This window comes from Oryzias latipes, chromosome 24 (assembly GCF_002234675.1).
Source record: "Oryzias latipes chromosome 24, ASM223467v1".
NCBI lineage: Eukaryota > Metazoa > Chordata > Actinopteri > Beloniformes > Adrianichthyidae > Oryzias > Oryzias latipes.
In genome coordinates, this window is record NC_019882.2 from 3344952 (window position 1) to 3358315 (window position 13364).

Below are 13364 nucleotides of genomic sequence, written 5' to 3' on the forward strand. Positions count from 1 at the left end.
TGGCTGCATTCATTTTTTTTTTACTGTTGTATAAATTCATGGGGGCGTAATAATCATCTGGAATCCACAGATTGTTGGTTCAAAGATCATCTATATAGGCTCAGCTGATTTATGAATAGTAAGGCATAAAAAATGCACTTGTAAATGTGTTAGGGCAGATGCGATCTCGCTTTTTTAGATAAGACAAGATCTGATGGAAAGAAAAAAAAAGCGTTAGCTTGTTAGAAATTTAGATTTTATCTGTGAAAGAGACTCCTGTGTAGCTCCTCTGAAAAGCAGTGGAGTGAACCCAGTGAGCTATCAAAACACACTGGAAGCGGCGAAAATGGAAATGGGAGAAACAAATTCTGTTGACACAGCAATTTCTGCCTAATAGTCTAAGACAAGGGCCCATTTTTAGTCTTGTGGTTTTGGTTCTGTGCGGGAGACAGTCCAGGAAAACAGATCATTGTCTTGCGAGTTAAACTGGAGCTTGCATGCAGATGGTGTGATCAGTTTAAAAAAAAAAAAAGATAAATATCAAATATGAAGCTTTTGAGCAGTTCGGCCCCAACAAACCTCCCCCACCTCTGACTCTTCCTGTTTTTCTTTTCCAACAGCCAAAAAAAGCATTCCAGTAACACTTTACAGTAAAGATCCCTTTATTAATGATAACTATTGCATAATTTGGTATTAATTAACTATTTAAAAATTGTTAACAGCACCTATCAAGTATAACTTTGCATTATTAAGTGTTTTTTTTATGTGTGAGTTGACAGATAACTAATGTTTATTATTTAGCCTTATTTAATGCATTACAAAGCATTAATAAAAGCCGTCCTAAGTTATGAATGCAAGATTTACATGTTAGTTAATATGTTTATAAAAACCCTAATAATGTCTAAAGTAATCATTTACTATAGTTGTGCTTTATTTTTAAATTGGGGAGCAACAAAGAAGTTATAGTTTGAGCCTGACCTAACCCTTAATGAATGTGAATTGCACATTATAAGCATTAATTAACCTAAGCTAACAACTATAAATCGATTATTGGAACTTTCATGCCAAGTTTCACTTTGGAATAAAAATAATTGCGGAAAATCCTCATAAGCATTAATTAACTTTAGCAAATTAATTATTACATTCTTAATTAATGCCTAATTATTACCTAACGGCTATTAGGAATTGTTACCAGCATTTCATTCGCTTCCTTTTCTGTTTAATCCCCTTTACATATCCTCCCTGGTCCTGCACCTCCCCTTGTTGAGCGTTCTCATGCATGACAGGCTGAGCATCATGAAGGCCACCAGCTCGTGGATGGACGTGTGTTCTGCAGATTGGTTTGATTAGGAGCTTTTCATCTCTTCTTTTCACAAAATATAAATGTATTTTAGGTCGTATTTCTGCGTATCAGTTTAGCTCTCAGATCTTGCTCGCTTTCATCTGCGTTATTTTTATGGAAAGGCAGCACGGGTGCCAACATGCGTGTGATGCTTGTGCCAAATATGACGGCTGTAGGATCTGTCAGACGTCAGTAATGGGTTGATGCCAAAGAGCAGTGAGGCTAGCGAAGGTGGATGGAGGACAAAGAGCTGGTTAGATGCTCGGGGGAAGATCTCGGCAGGTAACTTCCTCTTCTTCTTCCTTCCTCAACCTGCATTGTGGGGGTAAAAAACCATCTGGTTGGACTAAACAGCAGATTAGCACATTAGCACTGGAAAAGGCAGGCAGGCACCACGTGAAAGGCGCAAGATTACACATGACACTGGCGCACATGGAGTGCGACTCATTAAATGCAAACATAAAAGTTGCAGGCGAACTCTGTCCAACTCTGTGAGCAGATGGTGAAAGTCTGAGTCATAATAGCAGATGTTGTGTGTTGTACACAACCATGGCAGCGCCGCAAACTCCCACAACAGCTGCTAATTGAGACGAGCTCCACTGACTCATTGACAGTTTTTGAGAAGAATTCTCGAACTGACCAAATGTTTTGATCTCTTTTTAAGAGGTCGAAATAAAGCTGCATGTGTCAGTGTTTAGTTTATATTATATACTGTGTTTTCATAAGAAATCTGATAAATCGGAGCTGAAGAGATGAACCAACCAAAGAAAACTGGTGTCTAAATTTTAGCTAAGCTGTTTAAAGGTTTGGTTACCGTCTTAAACTTTTAAAACTTTCCTTCCGTTAAAAGTTTATATTTTTTATTTCTACGAAACTATTGTTCCCAGTTGTTTTTTTGTCTTTAATTTTGCAGTTTTTATTTTTAGCCCAAATCAAAAAATGTGTCGTTTTCTATGACATAGTTTCTGCAGAGCGGCGGGAGTTCATTGTGGACGGGACTATTTGTATTGCAGATCTATTTGTCTGCAAGCGGATGCATCAGAATGGAGAAGAGCAGGGAGCTTGTGACCCGCCCATTTTTTCTATATCACAAAAGCGGCCTTTTTCAAATTGTATTTTTTTTTCTTCTGTTCCTGATTCACAACAGTTTGACTCAAAAATGCAATTTTAATCTTAATTTTCCTGCAAAGAAAGGTAAAAGTACGGCAAAATAAATGAGTGATATAAAAAATAAAACCGTTGTAGTAAGAAAACCACTCAAAGTTCATCTAAAGGTCTCAAGAGTCCTGACCGGATTCCACAGTGAACACTTACTGAAGCTATCGTCACATAAACAACTGCCACCGTGCGATGGGGAGGCATTGGCAGAGTCTTCAGGATTGGCTGATGGCGCCCGTGTTTTCTGAAAATCTCTGGCGTGGTCATGAATGGAGCCAGTGGCAGTCGTACAACAGTCGGTCAGGCGGGGATGGCGCCATTGCAAAAGCTGGCGACCGCTGGACGGTCACAGCCGGATCTCACTTTACTACTACCTTACACATCAAAAACAAACTCACAAACTCAGATTCAATCAAGAAGTGCCGTTCACGAACGAACAGATATCATGGTTAACATGATAACATCGTTAACATGAATGATGGGAGTGGACTCGCGGTCGACTCCGTTCCTTGTTTTTCACATAAATTCCACAAAAATCGCTGTTTGCCCCTGAGTTTGAACTTTTTCTTAAAACCTCGGCGTGCAAACCAATGCTGCCGCATTTGCTGAAAAACTGGCACCTAAGTTGCAGTGCGGTAGCATTTTGGCGTATATGACTGTGGTTTGAGCAACAACAGAGCGGCTGTTACAGACCTGACTCAGCAATAAGAGTCAAAATACCACATAGGAGTATCTCTAAAGCAGAATGCTATGGGAGCCAGGGCATTTCATAAAGCAACCACTGAGAAGTCCATTCCCTTTCTTAGACATATTGCTCAAATTCATAATCTGTCATTGTGCACTCTTTTTGTATGACCTGTTTTTTAGTTTTTTTATCAAGCATATATAGTTGTAATTATCAATAATCCAGGCTTCATTTAACTGAATTGTGAACCAGTTTAGTTTTAAATGCTGATTCTAATCTAGCTGGAAAAAAAGCATATATTTTTGGGGTGTAAATAATGTTTTTTTTTCAAATGCTTGCATCACATACGACTATATTTACTTCTGCATCTCAGTGGTGTGAGGCTTAAAACATGTTGCTGCTTTCCAGGTTGTCTTAATGACTCCAGAGTGGAGCTGTGAGAAACTTCAAAGTTGCCTGGCATGACAGGAAGCGGTGGCGGGTTTGCACGTGCACGCGTGCGTGACAATAAAAGAGCGTCCCGTTGTGAGGTGTGGACTTCCGAGCCGCTAAAATGACCACATCTGAGATTACAGACGTGTGAACAGAACATTGTCTGAGCTCTGGCTTAGAGAACTTCAGGAAGTTTTTCTAGGGAAATACAACTTTACATAAAAAAGTATAAAGTTAAATGTTTGCTATGTTAGTTATAACAAATAACCAAAAGACAAACAATGCAGCTATGTGAAAAATAAATTAAAACACACATTTCTACCTGTGCAATAAAAAAACAAATGAAATGGGCAATAATAGCTGTTTAAAATCCTAAATTAAACACAGATAATTTAAAATCAGAAAACAAAAGCAGAGCTGCTTCACTAATGTCTCAACAAACTCAAAAACAAAGGCTCCTCTGTGCTGCGTTTTTGTCTCACGCCGCTTTAAAACCCTCCTCGGCCAAAACCAGTGAGGTGTGCTGTTAACAACATAACACATGCTTAATGAATACACACTAACACACAAGTTAGTGGTGCTTCAACACACCTAATTAACAAAGCCCCTTAAACTGGCCTACACCTAAACAGGCCCAGCATTATTTTGGAAGATCATTTAACCGCACAGTAATGAAAGAGAACAGATTTTATTAGCTCTCTTTAACAGGCAACAACTCACCTAAACCAAAGCAAACACATTACAAATATGTTTGTTTATGGCTGTCATTTTTCACCTGGTATTTCTTTTTCTGTTACTTTGCTTTAAATGGGTCCAAACTCAGGTCCTCCATCCAGCTCTGAGAAAGTTATAGTTCTTGTTTGTCTTGTAACTTTTAAAATAAAGGATGCAAGTTATATAGTTGGAACATTATGTTGTTGTTTTGCAGCAGAAAAACATATAAAAAAAAGGTGTTAAAACCCCGGTACACGTCGAGTCTCTCAGCAGGAACTCAATCCTCCAGACGTCAGTGAACAGTTACTGCAGGGACACAAAGCTTTTTTTTTTTTTTCCTACGGTGGCCCTGAAGTGGAAATCACTCCAACAAATAATGCAAAAACATATTAAAAATTAAAAAAGAAAAAAAAATGATAAAAAAACAATATCACATTCTAGAAATGAAAACCAAAACAAACAAAAAAAACGTTTGTAATTTCCAGAAAGCAAAACTAAATAAAAAAAAAAGGAACCAGAAAAGTTAGTTATTATTGATAAAGGAATGATTGCGCAATCACTGAATTTTTGCAGTGGCTATGGCCAGAATCTTAAAAAAATATCTATGTAGAAGAGATCGCCATGCCAAATAACTTCCTGTTGAACAAACCTCATCGTCCAATCAGTGATGTCCAACACCAACCCTTTCCAGTTTCTTATTTTGTTTCATTTTTTTTACATTTTGATTTCTGAAAATTACTGTTATTTTCCTTAATGCTTTACTTTTTATTTGTTTGATTGGTTTCTGGAATTTTGATTAAACTTCTAAAATGTAATGTTTTATTACCGTAAATTCCGGACTACAAAGCGCACCCGATTACAAGCCGCACCCACTTATTTTCACGTGTTTAACTAATTTTATACATACACAAGCCGCGTCGGAGTACAAGCCGCATGAATTAGGCAACATTGTCATCCTGACAGATCACGTCCTGACTCACAGAGTAAGTGTGATTCATTAGCACACAGTGGGTGGAGTCAGTTTTGTCTCAGGCCCATGTATTTGAGTATATCTGCATCTGCCAAACAGTATGCACCTCTATTCTGTTCACAAGTTCCTCAGTTATTGTTTTTTATTTATTTTTTTTTTTTTACTTATTGACAATCTAGGTATCATACATAAAATTACAAACAGTAACCATATAATCAACATTACATCCCTCAGTTATGATGAGGAAATTTACATCCGCGATCCCCCATTTCCCATGAGTCTTAGGGGATAAAGGCGGGGCCAACGCCCGGCTCACCACACTGTTGTACGTGTTTAAGAATGAGCAAGTAGCAGCAGTAGATGGAAGGGCGAACGGGAAAAGCTCTCCTTCCGCTTGTGTCGCGGCAGCGTTATGGGAGTAACAGGGCTGGTTAAAAACACGCTAGTAAAATAAAGCAGCGGCGACTGAAAAGCGCGCGCCTCAGCGCGATACGCGCGCTCCTTGTCGCCCCTTCCTATCTACTCCGACAGCTCTGGCCAGGGCGGCTTCAAGGAGGAGCGCTTCGTCCCCATTGCGCCGGTGGACGGAGCAAATCGTGTCTGTGCAGAGCAATCGGACTTAATACTGTACGTTTTGTGTATGAGGGGCGGATGCGTTGTTACGTGTGGGAGCCTTCAGACTGCCATCGGCCCCGCAGCTCACACGACACGCAGTCTCCAGCTCACACGGAGGCTGTGAGCGTTTCAATGCAAAACTCCGCTCAGTCCTTAATAACCGTTAAAACGATCACGTCAATTTGTGTTTCCAGTCGTGTCCCGACAAAATAAAGGCTGATGTTATTCCCACATGCGCTGTTCTCTCCGTCACGCAGCTGACCGGCTTTTCCAAACCCGTCGGTGATGGTGGATTTTTTCACGCTGCTTTTAACGATTGCTTTTAACTTGAAAGCTTCATCATATTGTAGCGGCGATCACGTGCACGTTGGGTCTAATGGCACCAAAGGATTCTGGGATGCGGCCGGGCATGCGTGCTTCGTTTTGTTGAACCATGACTGAAGTGTCTAAGACCTGAAGTGAGGTCCATGCTGTTTGGCTGCTTAGAGGTGTGTTGAAAAATAAATGACTTGTGTTTGGTGTTAGATAAAGAATTCAAACCATTACGTACACGGCGGCCGCCAATTATATCCATAAATTAGCCGCTTCACTGAATAAGCCGCACGGCTGTAAGCGCAGGAAAAAAGTAGCGGCTTGTAGTCCGGAAATTACGGTACTTGTTTTGCTTGTTTTTAAATGGTCATTTGCCCTTCAGGGCCACCGTATTTTTGAGCCTTCCATATCTCCGTTTGTTCAGTGACTTTGCTCTAAGAAAGATCTGGGTCACTAACAAACCTTTGAGTTCAGTGTTTTGGTGTTTAGAGGAGACGCTAAAGAGTCTTCAAGATCTGTTAAGGCTGGAGCCAAACTCAGGTGTTTACGCTGATTTATATGATGAATCCAAATTCTTCAGATCCAACAAATGAATTTAATCGTCAATACTATGATCTGTCAAGACTATTATCTTAAGACCTGAGTTATGGCTTATTTCTCTGTAGTGTCCACAACTCTGCACATCTCTCTTAGTCTTAAAAATGGCCACCATCCCACTTCTCCATTCCTAAGACATCTTCTCCTGTTGTGCAACCCAGTCAAAAACCGCACTGCCTAGACACTTCCATACCTCTGTTACAAGTTGTAAACTGACCAATCACATGCCTGAATAAAAGCATGTGGTTTTAGCCGGCTGGCCCCAACCTGCAACATCAAAACGTTTGATTGACAGATTCTCCTGAGCCTGCGTTCAGTGTGGACTTCCATCAAGCTAACTCCTGATTGGTGACAGTAGTTGCCATAGAAACGTTGATTCCAGCTGACTTGGACCAAAAATGGCGACTGAATCGGGTTCACTTCGTTGGAGACGGAAGTAAACCGTCTTCTGTGGGTGGCGTCACACTCACTCAGTCCACTTCTCTTCTACAGTCACTGGGTGGAACCAAAACGTCTTCATCCTACTTAAACTCATCCATGTTTGGGCTGCTATTGAGGTGGGCGGAGCTAAGTACAGCTTTATTTTTGCTCTATGGCTGAAATCAGAGATTATCCATCCAGTGTTTATGTCTCTACGTTTTTTTATTACTTTTACTTTTTGAATTCTTTAAACAACTTTCTTCATTCATCAAACTTACGAATGACAATTGTCAGTTTGTCTCCATGAGAAAACGAGGTGAAATGGAACGCAAACGTGCATCCTGGTGGTTAGAACTTCGCAAAGACTTTACTGTCCAGATGAAAACAGCAGAAATCACTGCAACAATTGAGAACAGATTTTCACCGAGGTGCTTTAATGACACTGTCAACCTCTTACCCAGCAAACACACACATAAAGACAGCTGCACACCAGAACACTACGGTGCTAATGATCCACCAGCTTAAAGCTTTGGGGCTGTCTCATCAGTTTACAGGTTGTAACTTATAATACATTTGCTCAGATGTGTGCGATTATGTGTGTTAAGGACTTCATGCTGATGTGTTTGCAAGTGTGCACTTTTGTGTGGCATCCAGAAACACACACACACACACACACTGTTCCAGTCTGTTTCCTACCCATAAAAAGCAACACTTAGCACTTCATTCTCAAGCAGTTCTGACAACATTATACAGGTTAGTTAAGAGAAGAAGAGGAGAAAAAAAAGAAACAAAAAAAAAAGATTTTAGGCTGGGAAAAAACAAAAAAAATTAAAAAAAACGAAGCCCGGTCCCTCTGTTGGGAATATTCACAGAATAGTTTTTAATGAGTTTAATAAATTCTCCCACAAATGAGGTGAGGGAACGAGAGAAGGGCAGAGGAAAGTGGAGAGTGGTAGAAAGTTTGTGAAAAAAAAAATAAAAGAGGGAAACTGGAGTGAAGGTTTGGCGTGGTGTTGGGAATATTTTACTAGCTGCTTTAAAGGCTGTTCTTAAAACACAGCTATTAAAGAACGGCCGTGGCGTTGTACGTTACGAGGGCGATTATGTGCACACACAGAGGCTTCCACAGCTAAACACTCATTACAAACAGAAATGCAGCCCTGACACCTTTTTGTTTTTCATCTTCTGCTTAATGCACGGCTTGATCATTTATTAAAAGAGCAGATTGGCCAACCCAGTCCGTATAGTGCAACACTGAGGAGTGCATTTGAACCATCTGTAAATATAAAGCAAAGTTGACAGTGAGGATACATCCTTCAGTTACAACTGTGTCTTGCAATAGCTTTTTTTGCATTTGTCGTTGTTAAAATAGTCCAAACAATGTTAGGCTCCGTGGTTGGTCTTCAAGCACTTTCACCTCCCTAAATCACCTCTTTGCAAAAGGTTTGGACACCCCTGGTCTATGAGAACTGAGTGGCCCCCTTCCCTGGTGTACCAAACAGGAAGTACCCACTGGCTCCAAAAAGCCAAAATCCCATAGATGTCTATCACCCTTCAACAAGCTGACTCCTGATTGGTGAGACCGGTTGACTCAGACCCACTCGATCGCTGCTTGCTGACGACATTTGGTTGCAACATGGCGACTGAATTGATTTGGAGCTGGAAGTAAACCTTTTTCTATGACTGACATCGCACTCACTTGTTCTCACACAGTCAACGATTTGAATCGATAAAGGTGGATGTGCCAGAGACACAAAGCCTCTGTTTGGCCGTAGATCTGTGATCCCCAATGGACGGTAAAATCGGATTTCCACTGGTCCGTTTGTGTTACATTGATACAAAACAAACCATGTTTTAAATTCACCATTCAACAATATTTATTTATTGTTCGTTGTTCATACCGAGTTTACTACGCAAACAATACAAGCTCTGCAAATAAGGAATCAGAAGGAGAAATGTTATTTACTCCTTACATCAGCGCATCATGACGACAACAAATAATAACTAGAAATCAACAGTAATTCTCTCCAATGTGATAAGCCCTTCCCAAACCGATCCAAGTCACAGTTTGAGTTTGCCTTTTTGCTTTCCATTCTTGAAGTGTTTTTTTTATTATTTGTTTATTGTTTAAATCGTGTGAACACCATAAACCGATCTGTCTCAGGGTTGTCCATCATCAGGAATTTTGAAATCACATTTTCTGCTCTTATCGTCTTCTGAAAAAAACCAGGACTGAATAATGCTTGGCAGAAATTTCAATTTGCCCTTTTTGTTAAACATAATTATAAAAATTTTAGATCAGATAAATCTGGGAGCTTAATCAGACGACATTCTGCAAACATGCTTTTGTTTGATTGATGATTCTCACTGATCTTTTCTGGCTTTGTGTTGGTGGTTTTGGCTTAGCAATAAATTACATTGAACTCTATTGCCCAACGTTTTGCCTCTGCGCTTAGATGTAACTAAATAGAAATTTCAATCAACCTCATCATTTTTATTGTATTTTCGCTCTCTAAAATTGGGGGCTTTTGATTGACCTCAACTGTAAATGCCCTTCATTGAAATGTTCCAATATCTGTCACGTTTGGTGTTTTTAACCCCATTTGGGTGTTTTTTCCTATATGTGTTGGACTATGATACCATATTTAGATACTTTTTATAAATGGACACATTACGAAATATTATGGGATATTATGGGTAGTACTAATACTTGTACAGTAATAGCTTCTCTGCAGAAGTCTATGGTTGTGTCTGAATTCACACCCTAACCTCTATATATAGTGAGTGATTTAGTGCGTTCGCCATTTTGAAGTGCTGTCCGAATCTACAATTCCAAAATCGAGTGCCCTAGAAATTACCCAGAAGTCTCTGTGAAACATCAGTGTGGATCGATGCTCACTAGATCGGCGAATATAGACCACAATGCATTGCGTCGGAACCATTTTTGCCAAAAATTTTTTATTTAAATGTATTTTTCTAACAAACCATCAGCGTTTTTATCTTCAGAAGACAGTGGATTCATAAATAATCGTCGCAAAACACTCATATCAACTAGATTTTAACTGCGAGAAATCAATGACGTCATATCCGCTGTTTGGACTGCGAGGAGGGAGGGGTCATTAAGTCCAGTTCTCGCATACAGTCGATGGTCGAATGTAATTTGTAATTATTCTCTTCAAAGCAATCACATGAACTGACATTAGACAATGGTTTGTCTTTGATTTATAAAAACATTGGCACAGTCTTAAAATGAATAAATGATGTTTGCAGTGAATACATGGCGAGTCTCGCAAAACCTGCAACACTCCCAGTTTATGAAATGACGTCTGAAAACCAAAAAAACCCTCAGTCAATCTGTTGGAAAAGGATCTGATTGTGTTTCTAAGTTGTACCTCATGAATCACATGCTAATGAGAACAAGAGAAGTTGGAAATATGAAGACATCAGACGGTTGGAGGCAGACTATTTTCTTTGTTATTTTAGGCGCCAGGGTTTGCTCCGAAGCGGGAAGTGGCAGCCATTGTGGTCAGTCGTGTGGAATGGACCCAGTGTGAATGTGGAGGGGCCGTCAGACGTTTCCCGTTCTTCCTTTTACTCTCTGCAACCTCCAAAAAAAAAGAAAAGCAAATTAAACCAATAAACTGCAATGTTAAAAAAAGACTCCATCATTTTTAGGCAAACATGGTCTTAAGGACACAGGTAAGCACACATGCACACCCGCCCACCAACACCCCTTCTGCCTCCCCCGGTTAAATATCCTAGTTATTAAGCTGCAGATTTCTGAGGCTCTGTGTGTGACACATCTGGCCCGGGCCTTCAGGAAATGACTGGTTCACTTCACTCTTGTCATCACCTTCCAACACATTTCTTTCACATTTCAATTTGGGAACGGCACAGCAGGCCACTGCCGCACATAAACACACATCTGCGCGCACACAAACGGCACCGCCTGCGTGCACATCTGGGCGAACGTGCCGAGGCACAGACGCACACACGGTCCTTATTAGCCACGGTGGGAGTGCACCGCTGGCTCTCACAGCCTCTCAGCGAGGAGGGGAGGGCTTGCCGCTCCTGGCCTCCCTGAGCCTTTTGTTGACAGTAGAAAACCTCTTAACCACCCGTGACACAAACTACCAGTTTAGACCTGGTCGGGATTAGGATAAACTGAGTTTTTTTTTTTTGATGGATGCACAAACTTATACAACTCAGAACAACCACAGAAGCAGGAGTTTTCTTGGAGAAAGTTTTTACTCTGCCATTTTCAGATTGACTCGGATCCTTAAAGTTTCCTCGTTTGGAGAAAAAATGAGTCACTAAAACTGAAATAGAAAGAGCAGATTTATAGTTGCCAGGTCCAAAGTTACAAAATCTCATAGCAAAGACTTTAGAGCCTCCTGACAACGCGTAAATTATTCCAGGAGCAGTTTGGTCGGACGATTCAAAGACAGATTTAGAGCAACCAGGGATCCTACAGTTCTGTCCTGCAGCCGTCCTGGACTGATGGACCCCCCTTTTTAATTATGACACAGAATAAGCAGTTTTTAAGTAGAAAATGAAAAAGCATTTTGAAGTATTGATTCTTCGTATTAATTTTGAGTCCTTTGATGCAGCTACATTTTGAAAATGAAAAAGCATTTCTGTTAATCCATTTTAATTATCAAATTAGACATTTCTTTTGCTACACATTTACCAGAGAACTTTTTGAAAAGGAAAAGTCAAATACCATTTTCTTTATCATTTTAATGAAGTGACAGAATAAGCGGTGTTGAAGAAGAAAATGAAAAAGCATTTTGAAGGATTGCTTTTTCATTTTAATTTTGAGTCAAAAAATGCAGCTTCATTTTGAAAATGAAAAAGCATTTCTGGTTTTGACTTTTATTTACAGTTATGCTACAGAATCGCTTCCATAGGTTTCAGCGATATACAAAGTATGTTTTCAAATTATTATGGGATGGCCACAGGACCGGCTAATGAAATTTGGGAAAAGGAAACTTTTGTTCGAGTGAGCTCTGTGAAATTTTTCACACACACACACAACCAGCTTAAGTCTACTATCATAACCAAAGATAAATTGACCTCTGACCCCAGGAAGAGGTTTTGAACTAAAAAAAAAAAAAATCCCAGTTAGTTCAAGCTACAAATTTAAAAGTCCTCCCAGGGAATTTGGATCTATCGCCTCCCAACACCTCCAGCATCATTGGGAAGCTGTTTGGGGGAAAAATGTTAGATTTAGAATTGGCAGATAATTAACAGCGTTTGCACAGCGAGATCGTAAAAGTGGTGTTTCTCTGTCGCTCACACAATTTTTTAACAAAAAAAAAACGCCGTTGCCAAGGCAATCCAAAAATGTACTTTTGCCAATCCTTCTAAAAATGACATGGAGATGTTCGTCACCCCCAGGCGGCCCAAAAATGAAACGGTTGCTATGGAGATAAAACCACATTTCGAAGTTTCCTTTCAATGAATTTGTTGCATCGACCCTGCAGTCAAAAAGGGGCAGCGAGGGCAGCAGTGCCTGCAGGCTATACAGCACCGCTCGCAGCTTTAATTTTGATTCCTAACCATTGTTTCATACCACATTATTTTACATTTAAAAGCGGTGAACTTCCTCTGACGCTTCGATTACTGATACGTTTTTCCTGGCACGTATTTCTGTGGGTGACCGAGCATCATTCCTGATTGATTTCTGCACTGAGGCAACCTGATCTCACTAAAAGGTTTTTGAGGTCAGCGATGGTTTGTTCTGTAGTTTGCAACACTCTGCATGGTGTGGAAGATGCATGGGCTTCCACTCTTATAGAGATCAACAGAAATGCGGCAGAGACCACCAAACACCAGAGATCAGAGCCACAGCTACATGCAAAGTGATGGCTGCTGCACTCTGGGCATGGTGAACCATCAAGGATGATGACAAAGTCATCAGAGGATGACAGCAAACCACATTTAATGTTAAAGAAACCAGAGCATACTTATTTAGGAGAGAAATTGTGACATCTTAAGAAAGGAAAACCTATTTTTAATGTCATAAAATCATCCTAAATATGAGCATTAGGGTTGTGTTTCATAGCTCCATTGTGTAGATTCTCAGAAATTATGTATGAATAACTGATAGCAACCGCAAACTGTTTTTACATGGAGCT

At 40.1% G+C, this 13364-nt stretch overlaps 1 long non-coding RNA gene across 2 annotated transcripts in view; it reads left to right on the forward strand.

Annotated features, from left to right (window-relative positions):
- The window catches only part of LOC111947089, a 69158-nt gene extending 57281 nt beyond the window's left edge, over positions 1–11877 (forward strand). For both annotated transcript variants that reach the window (XR_002872894.1, XR_002872893.1), the window contains one exon: positions 10708–11877. This is a non-coding gene — a long non-coding RNA (uncharacterized LOC111947089). The remainder of the gene's footprint in view (positions 1–10707) is intronic.
- Positions 11878–13364: the final 1487 nt, after the last annotated feature.